A 21,177-nucleotide genomic window follows, 5' to 3' on the forward strand; every position below is an offset into this window, starting at 1 on the left:
CACACCAAAGAGACAGTTGTCACGAAACATTGGTTTAATTGAGTTGATTCCAATAGTATGGGTTGTTGAGATACAGGGATTTGCTCTCACACAATACAATATCGTACACTTTTGACCTGGGTGTGTTTCACTCTTCGTATTTTATATATTAGAAAGCAAAATACAAACTTTTTTTTTTCAATTATCCGTCTGCAAAAATAGAATATCACGGTCGTTACAATTACACTGAAGCAGTACGTGTAGGTGATTTGAACTCTTCGGACTAGTTGAGTTGGTTTAAATCTGCGACAGCTATTAAACAAGACTTCCTCTCACAGCCATTTTTGTCAAAAGTAACGATTCCTGTTCCAGGGATAAAAGTAACTAAAAAATGATTAAAATGAGGGAAATTTTTTTTGGAAAAAAAAAATTGTAGTCTAAGTCTACAGCGGCTTCTGACGACAACTTCGAAGTTTGGCGTTAGCGTCAGGACAGTAATCATGTGGTAGTATAGAAATCTAGAAGGGAAAGTAGTCTTTGGTCTCTCTCGTAGGTCTATAGCGGACAAAATACCCGGATTGGGTGAGAGGAGTGAGGAGCGCTTTCACAGACATAAAAATGCCTCAGTTGTTTTGCACAGCAAATGTACTGATTTTGTATACATCGACACGAACGGCATAAGTGTCCTTTTTTTTATCGACATTTAGCAATATGCATCAAGTGACTGTATAATTATTCCGGTTTATTGAGAAACTGCCTTCATTTTGAAAATAATTTCGAAAGTAGAATACATTGTACTTGTTGCCAAAGCTTTCAGATTTCAATCTAGCATATATTCCAACATTCAGGTTATAGATTGCTTTGCCCCAGATCACGTGTCACCAATTTAACAAAATATTTCAAGGAAGTATGGTTTCATATTAAAACATGGTTTTATTCAGCATGTCATTTTCTATCTACACAGACAAGGAACGTGTAACAGTTGGTGGTCAGGCATACGATATAGATGTGCAAAAAAACATCAGCTGCGCAGTTTTTACAAATTTTTTTTCCCGTTTGTTTTATACAGTGCGAGTTGAGGTTGTTCTCTGCGATTAAAACATAGGTTATTTTTACTTTGACCGATCTCTGTTGATTTATTCCAGACAAACTCTTCGGATTCATCCAGACATATCTATTAAAAATCATCTTTGCATCTACACCCGAAATCCAAATTTCAAATTTGTATACATATGTGTATACACAAAGGGTATTGAATACATAATGAGGTTATCACGTGACCAGAGCGTCCACAAGGGACATATTGATGAGTAAAATCGTTAATTGCGCCCTCGTGGATATGGCGTTTATGAAACTACTTGTTGTATACTTTGATTCGAGTTCCAGTTGAAATCACATTCATGCGACTGTATGGCATGTTGTGGCGTCACTTGGGACGCGTCGTTTTATATTTTCAGAGATATCCAACTATATTCGTGGGTTGCGGGGGTGGGGAGGGGGAAAGAGGAGGCTGGGTTCATTACGCATTATCATGGAACTGGAAAAAAAAATGGGGGGGGGGGCCTAAAATGTGACAAAAACGTTTGATGCACAAACACAAAAATGTTTTCAAAGACCAATTTCCTCCCCTAGTAACATCTCACGTTTACCATTGTAGTTCATTCACTGGCCTGCATACAAATGAATATATTGCATGTTAACTAATACCTGAATATATATATATATAGTCTATATATAACAGGAATTCTACCAAATGGCGCCATGAAAGGCACCAAATTTAGGTCTTAGAACAATACATTGAAATCCAAAATTTGGATATAGGAAACTTGATCTTGCTCTCTGTACCCGAGGTGAGGCGTCCTCTTCCACATAGCTACGATACTTTAGTGTCATTAAGATCACGTAACTGAATATAATGAATAATTAATTATTTGTATCTTTTACATAACGGACAACGGTTATTTGTGAACAACTTGAATATGTTATGCATATTAGATTGTTGACTCACCCCACTTTGCATGTTGTGATTGATTGATCATGAGTGCCGTTAAAGGCCAACAATTCGATCCGAGGTTCTCGCACGAGCATTACTATATCAATAATGATATCATAATATAATTCGTTCGTTCCCGACCAACGTTTTATTATTATTATTCAGATCTAAATTTAATTTTAATCTGAACTGGATAGGCTTTAAGATGTCAAAGTCAATAACTAAGGTCCCCTTTGAGGATAAAATCTGTGCACGAAATGCAGTTTGATGATACCCGACTGATCATTCTTCAGGAGCAATTTGGTTCCAACGCAGTGACTGCACAATACAGATGGTAGAGGTTGCTTGTAGAATATCCTCGTAACCACAACAAATACGTCATAATAGCATTTTTAAATCACATCCGAATATTCGGTTACTGTTATATTAGTTACTACAAAAGTTTGAACACCATCTACACAGCCAATTGCCCCAGTGCTGTTACATTACTGGACTGTTGCAGCAATGTTACATGCCTGCTAGATTTCAGAGGTATAGTGCAGCGCGTTGCAGATATCTGTAAGTTGGCTCTGTTTGATACAGCCACATAGCATAGGAACTCATAATGAAACTGCACATTCTTTTTTTTTATGATTGTAATTACTTGCTACATTGTGTATAAATGACACAGACCGTTTAAATGTACTGCAACTAGACGTATATGTATACACGCGGGCGCCAAAATTTTGATGTCTGCAGGTGATGTCTGCGTATATGTAGTGGCACGATAGTTCATTTCATTTTAGCCAAACTGTAGCAAGAAACTGTATTTATCAAATCTTGCTATCTTGAAGTGTGACATGTACTGTTTGTCATAGGTTTCTGCGTGGTTGTTTCAAACAGAGCCAGTGAACAACAACCTGCAGTGCGCTGTAATTGGACTGATAGAGGGATATCAAAGTATGAAACAATCAAACGTAACCATCAAGAACAATCAAGATACCGATTTGGACCCTTTAACTTGCTGGGAAAATAAACACATTCTCTCGTAACAATAGGTTCGAGTTGAAAGGGGAAGCAAGTGAAGATAAATTGTTCCTCCCTCCCCCCGATTCAGGGGCAATATATTAAATAAGAAGAGGTCATTGAACCCTGACATAAAGGTAACAGGTTTATCAACCATAAAAAGTACAACACCATTTAATACTATAAATTATGGCAGGATGGCACCGTGAAAAAAAGAGAATGACGTGCCTTGTAAACATCACTTATACAAAATTCACAAGCGGTGACGAATCGAATTGTAGAGGCTTTACGAATAGGTGAAAATTGACGAAGTAATTTGCAAAAAAAAGAGAAATATTTAGCGCACCTATTTGCTAAAATTGTGTACATATGTAGATGTATATGGGGGGGGGGAGGAGCAGTAACAACGAGGTGATAAGTGGTTGAAGAGAACTAAGGTCAAATAAAAGAAAACGACGGTGTTTCCGTTAGCCCGGCCAACCCATAGGGATACGTAGTAATTCTTAGATTATTGTTTTCCTTGTCTACGGGCTAAATATAATAACGTTGTGATTTGAATATATTTCCCCTACCCGTTTGCATTATGAAAATAGAATTATTGTCTTTACAGTACTATAGAGTGTAGATTGATCAATTTGTAGCAGCAGGATTCCTGTCACATTTTCCACGACAATCTAAACCGTGAATAATACGCCTCCTTGTGGACCGACCCTAGTTTAAGGAGCCAAACATGTTTTTTTTTTTTTTTTTTTTTTTTTTTTTTTTTACATTCAAAGTAAAATATTTAGAATGTACTTCTGTTTCCAGGTTATTTGTTTTTATTTTCTTGCCAAGGTACATGTATGTTGTATCGTCAGATCTTGTTCATATCCTATTCCACAGAAACCAGGTCTTTTTTTTGAATTTATAAAGTAAGCCTAGTACAGTGTGCACATTGTGTTCAAAATACTACTGTTTTCAATTACTGCTTTCAATCTATAATATGTGTTGTCACCCATGGACATCTTGTCTTTGGGTCGAATCAATTTTTTTTATATTTAAGATAAACTCAAATCTACCTACCCTGTTTTCTGAAGTCATGTTATCGAAAACAAAGATTATTTTGGCCTATGGGGACAGGCCCAGACTAGCAGTAAGCTATTTCCTGAGTCCCCATTTACCCACTGTTATATTTATTTGGGGTAAATAAACTGATTATTTATTTAATTTGTTAGTCTGAAAAAAACCCCTATGTCTCACACAAGAAAAAAACGTTACTCGAGGCTTTCCAACTGAAATAAAGTATGTTTTGTCTTTCAAAATTTTAGTTTGTTTACACGTACACCAAGACAAAGAATTGTAACAACTCCAAAAGTTGTCAATCGCAAAACTCAATTTCATCCACATCACGCGTATACCCCAAATCATGTTCATTTCAAATATTATTAATTTTAAAGTGGGGGGTTCAAAGTTGTCGCAAAGCGTACAATTTACGCACATCCTTTGGATTCACAGCCTGAGTGATTTGCTTGTATGCATCCATATGTTACCATACACCTCTTAAATCCTGACATTTTTAATGTCTGGAAATTTACATGCCGTCATGTGGGTTGTTTGATCAAAAACACCAATACAATTGTCCCAACTAAAGGCTGTGTGTGTAAGCTGAAATAAAAACTGTTGACTCTGCTATCAGCATGACTTTATTTGTTTGCCTTTTTTATTTAATATATACACCGCAGATGTCCGAGTCTGTATTTTTTTTTGTTTAAGTCCAGCGAAATTGCACAACTCCTGTTACGCAGAGAGGAATTTCATTACATTTCACAAAAAGAACACTCGCAAACCTATCATTCATACTCTATGATCAATGTTGTGACGTTTTTGCATTGGCGAGGTTGTTGAAATGAAATTTACTCGTGGAGGGTAGTTGAAATGAAATTTACTCGTGGAGGTTGTTGAAATGAAATTTACTCGTGGAGGTTAGTTGAAATGAAATATACCCGTGGAGGGTAGTTGAAATGAAATTTACTCGTGGAGGTTGTTGAAATGAAATTTACTCGTGGAGGGTAGTTGAAATGAAATTTACTCGTAGAGTGTAGTTGAAATGAAATTTACTCGTAGAGGGTAGTTGAAATGAAATTTACTCGTGGAGGGTTGTTGAAATGAAATTTACTCGTGGAGGGTTGTTGAAATGGAATTTACTCGTGGAGGTTAGTTGAAATGAAATTTACTCGTAGAGGGTAGTTGAAATGAAATTTACTCGTGGAGGGTTGTTGAAATGAAATTTACTCGTGGAGGTTAGTTGAAATGAAATTTACTCGTGGAGGTTGTTGAAATGAAATTTACTCGTGGAGGGTTGTTGAAATGAAATTTACTCGTAGAGGTTAGTTGAAATGAAATTTACTCGTGGAGGGTAGTTGAAATGAAATTTACTCGTGGAGGTTAGTTGAAATGAAATTTACTCGTGGAGGGTAGTTGAAATGAAATTTACTCGTGGAGGGTAGTTGAAATGAAATTTACTCGTAGAGGTTAGTTGAAATGAAATTTACTCGTAGTGGGTTGTTGAAATGAAATTTACTCGTGGAGGTTAGTTGAAATGAAATTTACCCGTGGAGGTTAGTTGAAATGAAATTTACTCGTGGAGGGTTGTTGAAATGAAATTTACTCGTGGAGGTTAGTTGAAATGAAATTTACTCGGGTAGGTTAGTTGAAATGAAATTTACTCGTGGAGGTTATTGAAATGAAATTTACCCGTGGAGGTTAGTTGAAATGAAATTTACTCGTGGAGGGTTGTTGAAATGAAATTTACTCGTGGTGGTTAGTTGAAATGAAATTTACTCGTGGAGGGTAGTTGAAATGAAATTTACCCGTGGAGGTTAGTTGAAATGAAATTTACTCGTGGAGGGTAGTTGAAATGGAATTTACTCATGGAGGGTAGTTGAAATGAAATTGTGGAGACATATTCCTTGGTTGAATCACAGTGACTCCATCAAATAAAGAATGAATGAATGAATGAATAAATAAATGAATGAATGAATGAATGAATGAATGAATGAATGAATGAATGAAATGTATGAAAAAGAACCGCAAAGATATAACTCATACACTATGATTGATATGCAGAAGTGAGAAATGTTAAACTCAGAACTTATATAACTTTATTTGTGTCTGCAGATCTTGTATAGTTTGAGGGTATTTCAAACGAGACTTATACGCATGATCAATAGTATGGCATTTTTGTATTTGCGAGGTTTACTCCTAGAGGGTTTGTAGACGAAATGAGATTTACTCATGAAGGGGTAGTCCCTTGGGTTGAATCACGGTTGCTCTCTTAAATGTATGTATGTATGTATGTATGTATGTATGTATGTATGTATGTATGTATGTATGTATGTATGTATGTATGTGTGTGTGTGTGTGTGTATGTGTGTGTGTGTGTATGTATGTATGTATGTATGTATGTATGTATGTATGTGTGTATGTATTTGTGTATGTATGTGCGTGCGTGCATATGTGTTTATATATACATAACTAACTAACTAACCAAGTAACTAGCTGACTAACTAACTAACTAAGTAACTAACAGACTAACTAACTAACTAACTAACTAACTAACTAACTAACTAACTAACTAACTAACTAACTAACAGACTAACTAACTAACTAACAGACTAACTAACTAACTAACTAACTAACTAACTAACTAACTAACTAACAGACTAACTAACTAACTAACAGACTAACTAACTAACTAACTAACTAACTAACTAACTAACTAACTAAATACATTTGATAAAATAGTGGGATGAATAAAGATGACAGTAATTTGACGAGATGATCATATGTCACCTAGTAGAATAATTTATTGACCTCCAAATCACAATTAGATCAAAAGTCGACACTCAGTTGTTCTCGTTACAGTTTCAATCAGAATGTACGTTGTAATTAACGTATTGTATATTTCACTAGCAATGAGCAGCATGATGAGATGCTGACATGAACTCATTCAACGGCACGTGTCGCGCTACAAAATTTGAAGTGTTTGACTCTGAACAAAAAGATATACATGATTGCGCTGTCTATAGAGTAATCTATCTTCCCGGGGCAATGTTTTCATATCATTCGACGTATTGAAGTATTGTACGATATGTAATTCTCTAAACGCCTAACCACGTGTGTTAACTTCCTTTGGATATTTTGCGTTTGAAAGGCCTTTTCCGTGGCGACCACTATAATGTATAATACAAATTGCAAAAAAAAAAAAAAAATGGCGAGCAGTAACAATTGTATGTGTCAGTTGACCGCATTGATTGTAATTTTCAAACGTTTTTAACAAACCCAAACCGGATAACTTCCGTCAATATACGATAGACACGACTCCTAACGGAAGATATCCTATCTGTAAACGCTGATAAATAGTTAAATGTCGTTGCTAACAAAGTGGTCTGTTATAAGGATATTGCAAATGTGTTTGGTAACTATCAAAACTAAATGTCATGCTGTACCTCTGTGTTCAGGAAATCACAATACCCACGATAGTATACGTGTCGTTTCCATTAGGTAAAAAAGGTAATTTAGTTTTTGCCAGATATTATCATTATCGAACATTACCAAAATGTATTGATATCTCCAGTTCTTTAATATCTTTCTAGACACATCAATTGTCTGTCTCCCCTACCTTTGTGTCTGTCCCTCTCACCATCTCACACACATTCTCTCTCTCTCTCTCTCTCTCTCTCTCTCTCTCTCTCTCTCTCTCTCTCTCTCTCTCTCTCTCTCTCTCTCTCTCTTAACATGCCACTCATTCGTGTAATCTGTCTCTGTCTCTGAGTCTCCGTGCCTGTGTGACTGACTGACTGACTGACTGACTGTCTGTCTGTCTGTCTGTCTGTCTGTCTGTCTGTCTGTCTGTCTGTCTGTCTGTCTCTCTCTCTCTCTCTCTCTCTCTCTCTCTCTCTCTCTCTCTCTCTCTCTCTCTCTCTCTCTCTCTCTCTCTCTCTCTCTCTTAACACGCCACTCATTCGTGAAATCTTCTATGGAAATGTGACGTGCTAGCAACACATAGGTAAATTTAATATTATTGTATTCTTCCGATAAAATTATAATGTTCAATTTTCTAAATTTACCGTTCAGAAAGCTGCGATGAACAAAGTAACATTGTGTCGCAAAAGTTTCAATTTCATAAGCATCTAATTCAAGTCGAAACTGATTTTTCGCAATAACAATTCACGCTGCAAAGTGGGTAAGTATGCGCTTGATTGCAGCTCTTTACGTTTCTGATTAACTGAAATTGCAAAAATTGAACAAGTGGTGACCCCTGACCTCTTAATCTGATTAAGATTGATGAGAAAATTGAAACAAAGGAAAGTCGATTGTGCGATAGGTTGGTACACAAGCTGTCTCTCCCGTCTACACGAGAATTTGATACGCTTTCCCGTTCTTCCGTCACGAGTCATTTGCATGTGAAATTAACACCACAATATGCTGCATAACAATCAACCAGCGCGCTTTTATAAGGAAATGCTCTGTCCCGCCCCAGGGGACGAAATGTCCCCATTTTACATTCATTCCGTTCACCTTTATGGCTGGCCATTCATACTAATATTTCTGTCTGGGTTCTTATATTTAATTAACTTACAAACCAATATTGTAATGTAATGTAGGCGCCAATTAAAGCAACCATTCTTCCCGGTGGTGGCTGCTGTATACTATGTACCCACATACGATGGCGTCAGCTTTTTTTTTTTTTTTTTTTTTACAAATTGTTCTTCAGCAAAATTTGAAACATTTTTGCAAAATTTTGTGTTTTCTCCTCAAAAATTTTGAAACAAAACAACATTATAGTCTGAAAATGGCCACATATTGAATACAAAATTGTCCACAAATGAAAGTCACATGTTGATGTACGAGTTTAAGACGGCTTGGCGGGAAAATACAAACATGACAGGCGCTGTAACTATAAAAAAAAGACAACTCGAAAATTTAGTCTTATATCGTTAAAATTGACTTCGTTTCATCACTTTAAAAAATAAATGATTAATATTGTTGTAATCGTTCAAGATAGGATTATGTAAATATTCCATAATTATTTCATAGAAATTCTTGAAGTGAAAAAAGGACTAAAATCAGAGACACCTCTGTATACGTAGTTCAAAGCTGCAATGTGTAATCAAGGTCCAATATATGACATTATGCATGCATTACACTATTTTTTTGTATATTTGTAGTTAGCCTTTGATTTAATTGAGGTTGTTACGACGGCGGCAATCAAGGTTTCGGTTACTAATGAACCACAGATAAGTAACACGTTACTTATCTGTGGATGAACAGAAGCTATTTAACTATTGTTGCAACATGCTGATATATAAAAGCTATTCAAGGAATGTTAGTTTAATTATACTCACAATAAGGTGACTTCTACAACCTTGCAGTGTACATTATATTTTTGGGACTTCCAGTGTTTACAAGAATTTGATTACAGTGTGAATATATCCGTACCGAGGCATCGCTACCACTTATATTTACTAGTACATAATCTACTACATTGAAGAACGATAGTTTTAGTTTGTGTCTATATTCTAGTAAGCCGAAAGAGTAACACTCTATATACAAACACCAGTATACAGGGCTATAACAAAGATTTTCACGATATACAGTCTTTTTCTAGTTACCGTTCCCCTGGCCCTGTTTGATACACAAGCATGCAGAAACCAATACAAAACTGCATATTCTATACTGCAGCCAGATAGCATTTTTTTTGCTACATTTGGTCTACCATGAAACAAATTATTCAAATGTACTGCAACCAGACACAGACATGCCGACGCCAATGTATTGACGTCTGCATGGTTAAACGCATCGTCGTAAACCATAGCCTCTTTTACGGCACCGTCCAAGACGAACCGCCAAGTCGTTGCTTAATATCTGGCTATTTTAATGTGTACAGTTTCTTATCGTATCTGCATGGTTTTATCAAACAATAACGGTACCGGTGGATTGAAATTTGAAACGGGCTGTATGCTCGCACAGAATGTGAACCGTTTCCTAATATTATGCTTGACGGAATTGAATTGCCACTCCCTTCAGAAAGAACATCGAATTTGAATGAGTTTGTGTAAGCATTCTAGATCTGTGATTGCACTGAGTTTATACAATTAGTTTGTGATTGCACTGAGTTTGTACAATTAGTTTGTGATTGCACTGAGTTTGTTCAATCAGACTGAGTACAAGTCAACCTGTGATGATACATTTTTTTTTACAAACACGTATGGATGAGTATATATAGAAACATATAGTATATTATTTCAATCGTATACAGGTCAGTATATACATATATACATGTTAATAGATAGCTACACATGAATATCATTTACCTATATATATATATATATATATATATATATATATATATATATATATATATATATATATATATATATATATATATATATATATATATATATTTCATTGTTTGTTTGTTTGTTTGTTTGATTGTTTATTTATTTATTTTATTTGTTTGTTTTTTGTAACCGGGCTCCCTGTGGTTGTATTTGTCTTCGTTCATTGGCCATGTCATTCTCCTGATCATTAATATACACTTCTTTTGGGTTACGCTGCGTCAGCTCCTGAACTTGCTCTTTTATCATGAGAGAAATCAGTGGTGAAACAACAATAATGATGAATTCTGGGTGCTCGCTGACATACACAGTGCATTTGTAATCAACACAAAAAGCAACTTGCCCCTGTCGGTTGGCGCACATACAAAGGTATCATCCCCACCCTCACCTTCGAAACAGCATAGTGAAGCCATGTTGTCAAAACTTGACACACTTTCGAACAGTAGGACCGGCTTTCAATTGATAAGACTATACCACGTTAGCATCGTTTCATGTCCTTAGAGGTTACAGGCCAGGGTCACTATATATGCAAATTTGTATTATAGTACCTATCGTCTGATTGGCTAGTGTAATCTTTGAACCTGTCTACCATTCTCTCTCCGTTTGCCCATGTTGCCACATGTGTATTTCCTGTGTATGACACCAAATGAATAAAGGAGAGACAACAATAACAATATAAGCATGACCCATGACTGTGAACTCATTAGGAGACGTTCTTGCGATGACAGTGGCCTTGTACGAGTTACCTAGATGACAATTATTTTCATAATAACCTCTCATTTCACTGTGTACTGAGAACAAAGTAAACGAAATACTAAACTGCGAATAAACTTTAATAAAAGCAAACTTAGTAAGCAGAATATTTCCAAAGAAATTTATCTGCAGCTAGTGTTCTACAGAACTGACTGTTTTAAAAACATTTGTAACAAAAAGAAATTCGTTGTCCTCTTGACCTTACTGTATGTCTGTTTTCTTTCTCCAGTCACGTCTGTACCCATATTTCAATCATCAGACTATTACAGTAGAGGTATTCTGACCTACATATTGTTTGTTTTTGAGTCGAAGTAATATTTTTTTTTCATAATGAACACAATTAAAATGATGATGATGATGATAATAATAATAATAATAATAATAATAATAATAATAATAATAATAATAATAATAATAATAAATAATGGTTTTATTTTCAAGTCAAAATGGTGACTATTCATGGTCAAATAAAATGAGCCATATGATTAAAAAGTTTGGAAAAAGACACGACAATCGATAAAAGAATTGTATAGCTCATATGTTTTCTTGGCATAGGTAGGAGACGCGATATAAGGTGAGAGTGAAAGAGGTATTTCTGAAAACACAGAACAAATGGTAAACTGTGAAAATGAAAGTTTTAAGACACAGTCACAAAAACACATCTGACAACAACAAAAAGGTTACTGAACAGAGACAATACCCTACTGGTTCAACTTGATACAATACGCGATGAGGACTGTTTTCCCATACATTTTGTTCTAAACTTGAGTGATATTTGTTTTTATAGCGGGTTTCATAACCATGAATGGCTATCAGGAACAAGGTGATGAAGTCTGTGTTGTACATTAACAATATTAGAGCCAAATTGCTGGTACATATTCGTACGCCTTTCTTCTAAACTAACAATATCAAGCTGACGAATTGCTTGCTCGTAAGGTACATATGGTGTAACATTATGCGCAAGGCTCTTTTCTGGACACATTCCAATGACATTCTTCGATAAAGATATGATAATGAAAATAAAATTAAAATAAAATCCCGAGCTACCTACCCTATTTTCAGAGTTCATGTTATCGGAAACACACCATTTTCGCGACCGTCATGTTTGGTGAATTGAAAGAAGTTGTATTGATGCTTACATTTTGTTTGGTTGACAAATAACTGTCATGAAAACTTGTTGCATAAATGTGTACGTTTACTTTCCCATGCGGGTACTACGGTGTATGGAAATAGCAGTGCCTACCCAGTGGTGCGACAATGTCAACTAATATGTCATTTCTGTTTTGTTGTCACCATTTCATGTTGTTTGTCTGATAGTGAATGTTGACACTGAAATGTGTCGTTAATCGGGTGATATCCGCTCCCTGGTGACCACAGTTATCAGATGTAAATTTACCTTTTTACATTTGTCTTAAAATGAGATTGTTGAGTTAGCAATATCCCCCTTTTTAGATCCCTAGAGGAAGATCCCTTGTCAGGGATTACAACGTCGACAATTTTATTTGTTATCAGACTTCGATTGCCCTAATCAAATCATATTTTGCTCAATTTTTACTTTGAAGTTTAAGTCAATGTTGTTTCACATTGATTTTTCAAGTAGGAAACCATGATGAAATTGTTATATAAATTGAAGATCAAAAATAAATCCCAAAATATATCCTCATCATCGACACGGCTACTTTCAACAACAGATGGTGTATGTACTTAATATACATGTAAATAGAATAATTCTCGTTAAGAAACGATTATCTGTTGTCTATTGACGTGGATTCCAGGCTACATGGTCCATATTGAGTCTCATACCAACATATACTGCTGTGGGTGGGTGGGTGTGCAGTATTTGTTGATAAATATTTCATATAACGAATGGTGTTTACTTAATTACTTTGTGTTACATTTTTTATCATCCATGAAGTCCCAATAGCTGACATGGACGTCAAGACAATAATTTAGACGTGCTTTTTATAACTTTACGCCATCTCGTTTCACTAGGTATTGTTATAATTTTCCCAGAGAATATGAGACTTTAGTGATGAGGGCATCAAATTTTAGATAAGACTTTAGTGATGAGGGCATCACATTTTAGATAAGATCTTAAGACGGAAGAATGTCATGACTCTACATGTTTTAGTATTTAATAAGATAGCATGTCTGGAAAACAACTGTCCTCAAGGCGTCCCTTTGTTTCAAATTCACGGCCCTATAGCGTTATTCGCGTAATTTACATCTAGTCATGTTTAGACAATAGACATTCCAAGTTTTCCTGTAAAGTGATTTGTAAAATTTAAGACACTCAACTTCTGGCTCTGGCCTTGGGGTGAGGGAGTCAACTCCTGGCCCTGCCCTTGGGGTGAAGCCGTGAGGTTTCAGGGCTTTGATAAATAAAGTCTATGTTCCAGTTCATACCACATACATGTATATGATCTCGTATGCAGTTTATCATTCCACTACAAGTGCTGATCTAGAGATTTGATATGAGTGTCTAGTTCAAGCTTTCCATTGTTTTCCAAATGGTCTCTGTGTTGTTTATTTATCTCTGTCAGATGTACAGCCATTACAGATTGGAAGAATAGTTTTATATTGTCTTTTTACGTTGATGTCAGTTTCCGCACCCACTATTTCTAGCGAGACTTCACGATTTTCGCGATTTTTAAAATTATTTTTCACGAATACGTAAAAAAAAGTTTAGAGTCGGCGTGAAAAACTAGATGGGGTTGGGTAACGGGAACCAAACAACTTTTTTTTATTTAGCCTTATGTGAGTGTCTAGTTCATCAGGTAGTTGTGTTTTCCGTATGGTCGCTGTGTTATTGGTTTCTTCTCATCAGATGTGCAGCCATTGCAGATTGGAAGAACAATTTTATTCTTTTTTAAGTTGATATCAGTTTCCGCATCCACTGTTTCTTGCAAGACTTCACACAACTTTCGCGATTTTATAATTCTTTCTCTCGAATGTGTACACTTTTTTTTAGGGTGAACGTGAAAAACTAGGTGGGGTTAGGTAACAGGAACCAAACAAATTGTGCACCACGTAACGCTTTCTATTGTTTTAAGTTCATATGATGAGGAAGTTATGCAAAATAGAAACCCATTTTAAAATTGTTATACATTCTAGGACCATGATAAAGCGGCACGTACGCTATTTCACTGGTTGACTTCGTCTGGAAGATTATATAGGATAAAAGACTACAACTTGGTATCAATCTCTTCGAAACAATGAACGAACAAATTCTTGATCTTGGGGTATTCTGTCTGTCTGTCTGTCTGTCTGTCTGTCTGTCTGTCTGTCTGTCTGTCTGTCTGTCTGTCTGTCTGTCTGTCTGTTTCTGTGTGTGTGTATGTATGTATGTATGTATGTGTGTATGTATGGATGGATGGATGGATGGATGGATGGATGTGTGTGTGTGTGTGTGTGTGTGTGTGTGTGTGTGTGTGTGTGTGTGTGTGTGTGTGTGTGTATGTATGTTTGTATGCAGAAATGAAAGAAATTAACCTGCCGCTAGTGTGATATAGAACTGACTGTTTCGTGTGATGTACTTTCATCTAAATCTATTAATATCGTTTCGTTTGGTGAATTGATAGAAGTTGCATTCATTAACAGCGTTCTGTTTGGTTGGCGAATAAATGTCATGAAAATTTGTTGCATAAATGTGTACGTTTACTTTGCCATGCGGGTACTATGTGTATGGAAATAGCAGTGCCTACCCAGTGGTGCGACAATATCAATTAATATGTCATTTCTATTTTGTTATCACTATTTCATGTTGTTTGTCTGATATTCAATGTTGACACTGAAATGTGTCGTTAATCGGGTGATATCCGCTCCCTGGTGACCACAGTTATCAGATGTAGATTTACCTTTTTACATTTGTCTTAATGTGAGATTGTTGAGTTTCCACCATCCGTATCCGTAACACCCCTTTCAGATCCCCGAGGAAGATTCCTAGTGAGGGGTTACAACGTCGACAAGTTTTAATGAATGAATTCTTTAATTGTTACCAGACTTTCATTGATTGCTCAAATCACGATTGAAATTACCAAATGTTACAACGATGTTCGACCAACTGTATCTCTTAGTCTGTGCCAAGCTGTGCTAAAACTACAAAAAACTACACAGCTAGTGTATGGGTGTCATATTATATGTGTAGAGTCTTCAGAATAGCTACACCATGGGATATCTAATCTGATATAATAAACAAAGTTGCAATGTTGTATTGTGTTCTAGTTGCCAATTTAACACCAAATGTTGGAGTTGTTTGCTTAGTAGTCTGAGTGAAGTGAGAGAGTGTATGGGTGTCATATTATCTGTGTAGTGACTAACTAGTCTTGGTCTTATCAACAATTCGTTTACAGTTAAACATGAGAGAGTGAAATACTACACTGTGATCAATAGAGAAACTTGCTACTTGTAGGTAGTTTTGGCACAGCTTGAGACAGACTAAGAGATACAGTTGGTCGAACATTATAGTATTTAAACTGAATGCCTTCCTGGCGTAATGGTTGTTTTCCTATATCCTTTGTTATCACCAAGTCATGTGAAATTTGAAGCACTATTTAATATATTACATAATTACAAAGAAAATTATTAATCATGAAAATGACTCAATGAATTTAAAATCTAGACGTGCATTATCAAGCGGTATCAAACACGAGCGTTTTGTTCTTCACCGTGACAGAGAATATAATACCAAATTATATGATAAATACATGTACATTGACAATAACAAGGCGCACTTTTTTTTTATAAGGGACGATCACACAATGCGACACAAAGTCAACTGAAGTCAACCCCACTCCATCCCCATAAACGAACGTTCAGAAGTGCAACGTTTATATATCATGGAAACTATGGTGAAAATTTTAGAGGTCATACCACTGAGATCTATACAATATTAAAACGAAACGTGGTAAACTTACCAAAAAATGCTAAAAGGAAACCAAGCCCTGTATATCGCATTAACTGTTAATCTAATCGACTTATCAACATCTCTTTAGTAAAAAAAAATATAGATTGACCTGTAATCATTCAAGGCGTGAAAGCTTTCGAAGTTTTGTTGAAAGTTCGTTTATTGAGCTTATAAAAGTATGCGACAGTATGCGATCGTCCCTAAAGCTTGTTGAGAAATTGTAGTCATTTTGGATAATTAATGATTTTTTTCAATTAGGCAATATATTAAGAATCCAAGTTTGAAATCGAACATATTTTTTTGCACATACATCGACGATGACTAAACACACTTGTTGATGTAGAGTTTTTTTGTAATGAATCATTTGCATAATTAATAATGTTTGGTAATTTAGGCAATATCTTAGGAATGCAAACTTCAGATTTCATATAATTTGATGATCCTTGATAATCAGAACAAATCGTTTACTATAACTATCTGCTGAGATAATGGTTTCACATATGATGTAGATGTAGGAATGTTAATAAGATAATATGTCGAGCCAATTGATATGTATAGATGTGGCTATGTTGGTCAGCTTTGCAGAGCATGCAAGACGACATTCTCTCTCAGGTCTACTGGTTTCCATCGCATATGAATATCAAAATGATTATCTTTGAATTATGTACACTATCAAGTCTATTTGTTTCGGCCTCTTTTTCTTAAAAGTCGCCTGCTGTCTGCAAAACCGAAGATTGAACATGTTACTACCAAATTAGTGAAATCATATAGAGTTTCAATTCGATGGCATGGTGGTTTCACACAAGTATTTTTGCTACCAATTAAATTCAACAAAATAGAAACACTGAGAACGCATAAGCATATAAAATGATACTTCTTATCTCATTGTGAACACAAATCAACATCACATGTCTGACGAGAGACAAGGAAGGTTCGAACACAAAAGAGTTTATTTGTGTTCACATAGTGATAAAATGTTACATTTTATGCGCGCCTAATTGGGCGCACTATCCGAGCATGGTTAGTGTCTGTGTATTGTTTGTGTAATATATAACAAATGACATCTCGATCGCCCAATAGAATATCTATACTTTCTCTAGCTTGGTAGTAAGTAGTTCCAGTGAGTGGCGACTATTTTCTTTATAGCGTCGCAACACGTGTCTATTCTAATTAAAAGCGAATGGATCTATCATGAACACAGTAAACTGTAGATCTTGGAGGAGGTCCACTAAACTGTAGATCTTGGAGGAGGTCCACCCCCCCCCCCCCAGGATCTATGAACAAACCAAAACCTGTTTGTTCATTTGGCGTTGACACTTGATAAACAATAACGTACATGTTATGTAAATCGCAGACATCTGATCAATGGCCCGTATAGGACCACGTCTGTGCATTAGATAAAGCCTTTACAAAACCTGTCCCTGGGCTCTACCTCAGACCACTAATTAGAAATAAAAATTCGTTTATTGTGGTCTGAGCCTCTATCATCACTAAGCCGTAATCAAGCACTAGTCCCGCGAGAGATTTTAATAGATGATGAATACTTTATTTAAAAAAAGTTATGCATATGTTACTCATACTGGTAGACGTCTTTTTAATATTGGCATCCCAGTAATGTAGCCATTATGTTAGTGGAAAGAATTTCGTAATCAAGACATATTGAAAGCAGCATTATTTGAAATTGAAGAACAAGTCTGACTTGAGAAAATGTGCAAGGTGACAATGAGTCAATATGTTCTTATACTTCATTATTTACCCCAGTTTTTTTTACATACAGTATGCTTGAGGAGGTATAGTTATTTTATTCCCCAATATTTTCCGTCATTCAGCCGCCAAAAATACTAGCGACATACGAGTTTGTCCATCGTATTTTTCTTGACTGAACGAAGAAACATATTGGGGAATAATATCATATTGTTCCGGTCTTTCCCATACGGTGATGTTCACAATACTGTACTATGCAGCTTTTACGTTTGATACAACAACGTAGAAACCAACAACAAACTGCATATGCCACACTTCAATAGCAAGATCGCATTTACATTTACGGTAGTCTAAATGAAATAAACCCTTTCAATGTATTGCAACCCCATGCAGACATTCATCAGGCACCAATGTTTTTCTTAGTACCAAACACCCGATGAAGGGCGCGTAAAATGTCCTTTGCCGTGTTTATGTGATGTCTACATGGTGGCATATGTGTAGTTCATTTTACTCTAAAGACAAAATGTAGCAAGAAACTGTACATATTTAATCTTTCTATCTTAAAGTGTAGCACTTCAAGTTTCTTATTGGTTTCTGTGTGGTTATATCAAACAGAAAAGCTGCACGGTATCGAGAAATTCGCTGTAGATTCATTAAATAGAACTTAAACGGCCAAAAAATGCTACATGTTATCATTTCTCCACGATTTTATCGTCTGGCTTGAAATTTTTTAAATGTAAAATCGTTGAGTGTTTACAGGTCAAATGCGGATTAGAACAGATAATGTAGCAATGTTGGTGAGAATTTTGTTGTGAAAGACGATAAAATATAATAGTAGCTCCTGAATTAAGAATGCTTATTGAGTTTGGTTAAAATAACCGTGTAAAAAATGTACTTGCGCGTGAGTGTTATTCTGTAGCGCCTGCCTGAAGGCAATAAATTTAATTCGAACAGGCGACAAAAAGGACAGGAGAGGTAAACGATGATAGCAGATGCGTTCCTTTTAACTGAGATATTGTAAATTGTACACAGTAGATGCTGCTGCCTACCTATAACCGTAGGTATGGACTCTGTTTCAGAATAGCCACCACATAGATGAAAATGTATGCAATTACTTGAAAACGAAATTGCCTCTCATCTTTAAAAAAGAAATATTTTTTGAAGTGGACGACAACAACGACGAATTCTGCACCATCTAGAACCTGGGTTTTTTCTGGTAGATTTGATGTATTTTCAGTCTGACAACTTTCGTCACTTTTTGATAGATAATTGTAAAAACAAAATTCCATGTTTTCTTTCAAAGGTTTCTGTCGCTTCCGTAGCGTGTAGACAAAGGCGTTGATCTTATTTCCATCGATAAACCCCGGAGCCTAATGTCATCCGTCGTATTGACCCACCATGGATAAATTGATTGTGGTTCGTGCCCCCAGTTTACAGTATTAAAGATCGTCTCAATTATACCTCCACTCGTCAAAATACGTGTATGATCACCGTCACACAAATACAAGTATATAATGTTTGTTTTGCTCTCTGACTTCTCAAGGATTCGTTTCGTTAAAAGTATGCCCACAGCTACAAGGGATATTGCAAACCTCAAAACATCATTTCGATTTAGCGTTCAATTTATCATATGATACGCAGGATCTCTTCGAAGGTTGCTTGTGGATGATGCAGTTCTCTAGGAATTGTGTCTTCGTACATCAAATTATCACGTGTTTGCATGTCTATATATATATATACTTTCAAATTTTGTACCATTTACATTCGATCACTCTGTATCAAACTATATTATGTTGTTTTTTCAGCATTCACGCTGTATCAACAAATGTTATTTTTCTCGACTTTTCGGGAGTTCTGCAACACTGTAGCTAATGGCGCATGACGTCTGTATTCATTTAAGATGACGTAGTTAATTGTACACTTTTTTGTTTTTCCCTTTCACTAACTTTAATGAGTGTGTGCTATCGCTCGGATCGTTGGCCGGCGCTGATGCAATCCACAAGCCAACAACAGATAAGATAAGATAAGATAAGATAACACTTTATTTTAGCCGTTTAGAAAATTTTACATTTCTAATTTGGTATTTAAACAAAATAAAGTTAATAATGATCTATGAAATATAAATATTAAAGTATACAGTAGTTCTAGTGTGTGTCTATTGACTACATGTATCATCCAGGTATATGTAGAGAGCGGTTATAATATCCTTATGTTTTGATTGTAGTATATATCTAAATTGCTCTCCTCTATCTAAGTTTATAAAGTTTGAGTTGAGGGTAGTGATAATACTAAACATTTTTTCTCTTTGTTTTGTATATAATTTACAATGAATTAGATGATGTCTTTCATCTTCTATTTCTTTACAATGTGTACATAGTCTGTCTTCTACTGGTGTTTTTGGTTTTGTATATCTACCCTTCTCAATGGCAAGTTGATGGCAACTTAATCTAAATTTGGCTATTGTTTTGATGTGTTGTTTATTGTTCATTACTTTAATGTATTCTTCTTGTTCCAGGGAATTTTTGAAGTTGTTGTATGTACGTAACTTAGAGTTTTCCCTTTTGTTATTTTCATTCCATTGATTGATATAATATTGTCTAATTGAGTTGTATAGTTCTTGTTTTGTTAAATTGTTGATATTCTTGCTGTTATATAATTGTATATTGTGTTCAAAGGTAGTTAGCCATGAACCTGTGTAATCATTGTTCTCCATGTCATTCATTGCATAATAGGCTAAGTTGTTATTGTCTAATGTCTTGAGGTATTTGTAATAGTTTATTGCTGAGTAGTATATTCTACTAATCAGTGGTTCTCTCCCAAGTTCCATTCTGCATCCTATTTTGCTCACTCTGTTGCTGACATTTAATATTTGGCGACAAAAACGTAGATGGAATTTTTCTGTCTCTGTTTTGTCCCAAGTTGTTTGATTTTGGAGAACACCCCATATTTCGCCAGCATATGTCAGGATAGGTAGCTGTGTTGTATTCATGAGTTTTTCCTTTATCTTAGTACTGTTTATCTTTGTCGAATATATCTGTGACTGGATTCTTGCAGCTTTGCTGGCTTTGTCTGACAATCTGGTTGCTGTGGAGCTCATAGAGCCATTTGTCTTGAATGTTACACCGAGATATGTGTATTGTTCTGTAGTTTTTATTTCTTCCAAGCCACATTTGAATTGTCTTGTATCTTGTTTGCATCCTGATTTTCAACATGTGATACTACCCGAGATGAATTTGTTTAGGGACGAGATCAATAGTTCAATGTTGGATAAAAAAACTAAACTCTTTTAATTAGACCTCAGGCCGCCCACCCCCACCCTCCTCTTTGAACTAAATTAGTCAAAATTGAAAGTTATTTCAAACAACACAATCCATTTCAAATCAAAATGTAGTAGTATGTGAATATAAATCCAGTATGTACTGAGAAAAGGATAGTTCTTTGTTGGCACTTTACTTTCT

The sequence above is a fragment of the Glandiceps talaboti genome, chromosome 3 (assembly GCF_964340395.1).
Source record: "Glandiceps talaboti chromosome 3, keGlaTala1.1, whole genome shotgun sequence".
NCBI classification, from domain to species: domain Eukaryota; kingdom Metazoa; phylum Hemichordata; class Enteropneusta; family Spengelidae; genus Glandiceps; species Glandiceps talaboti.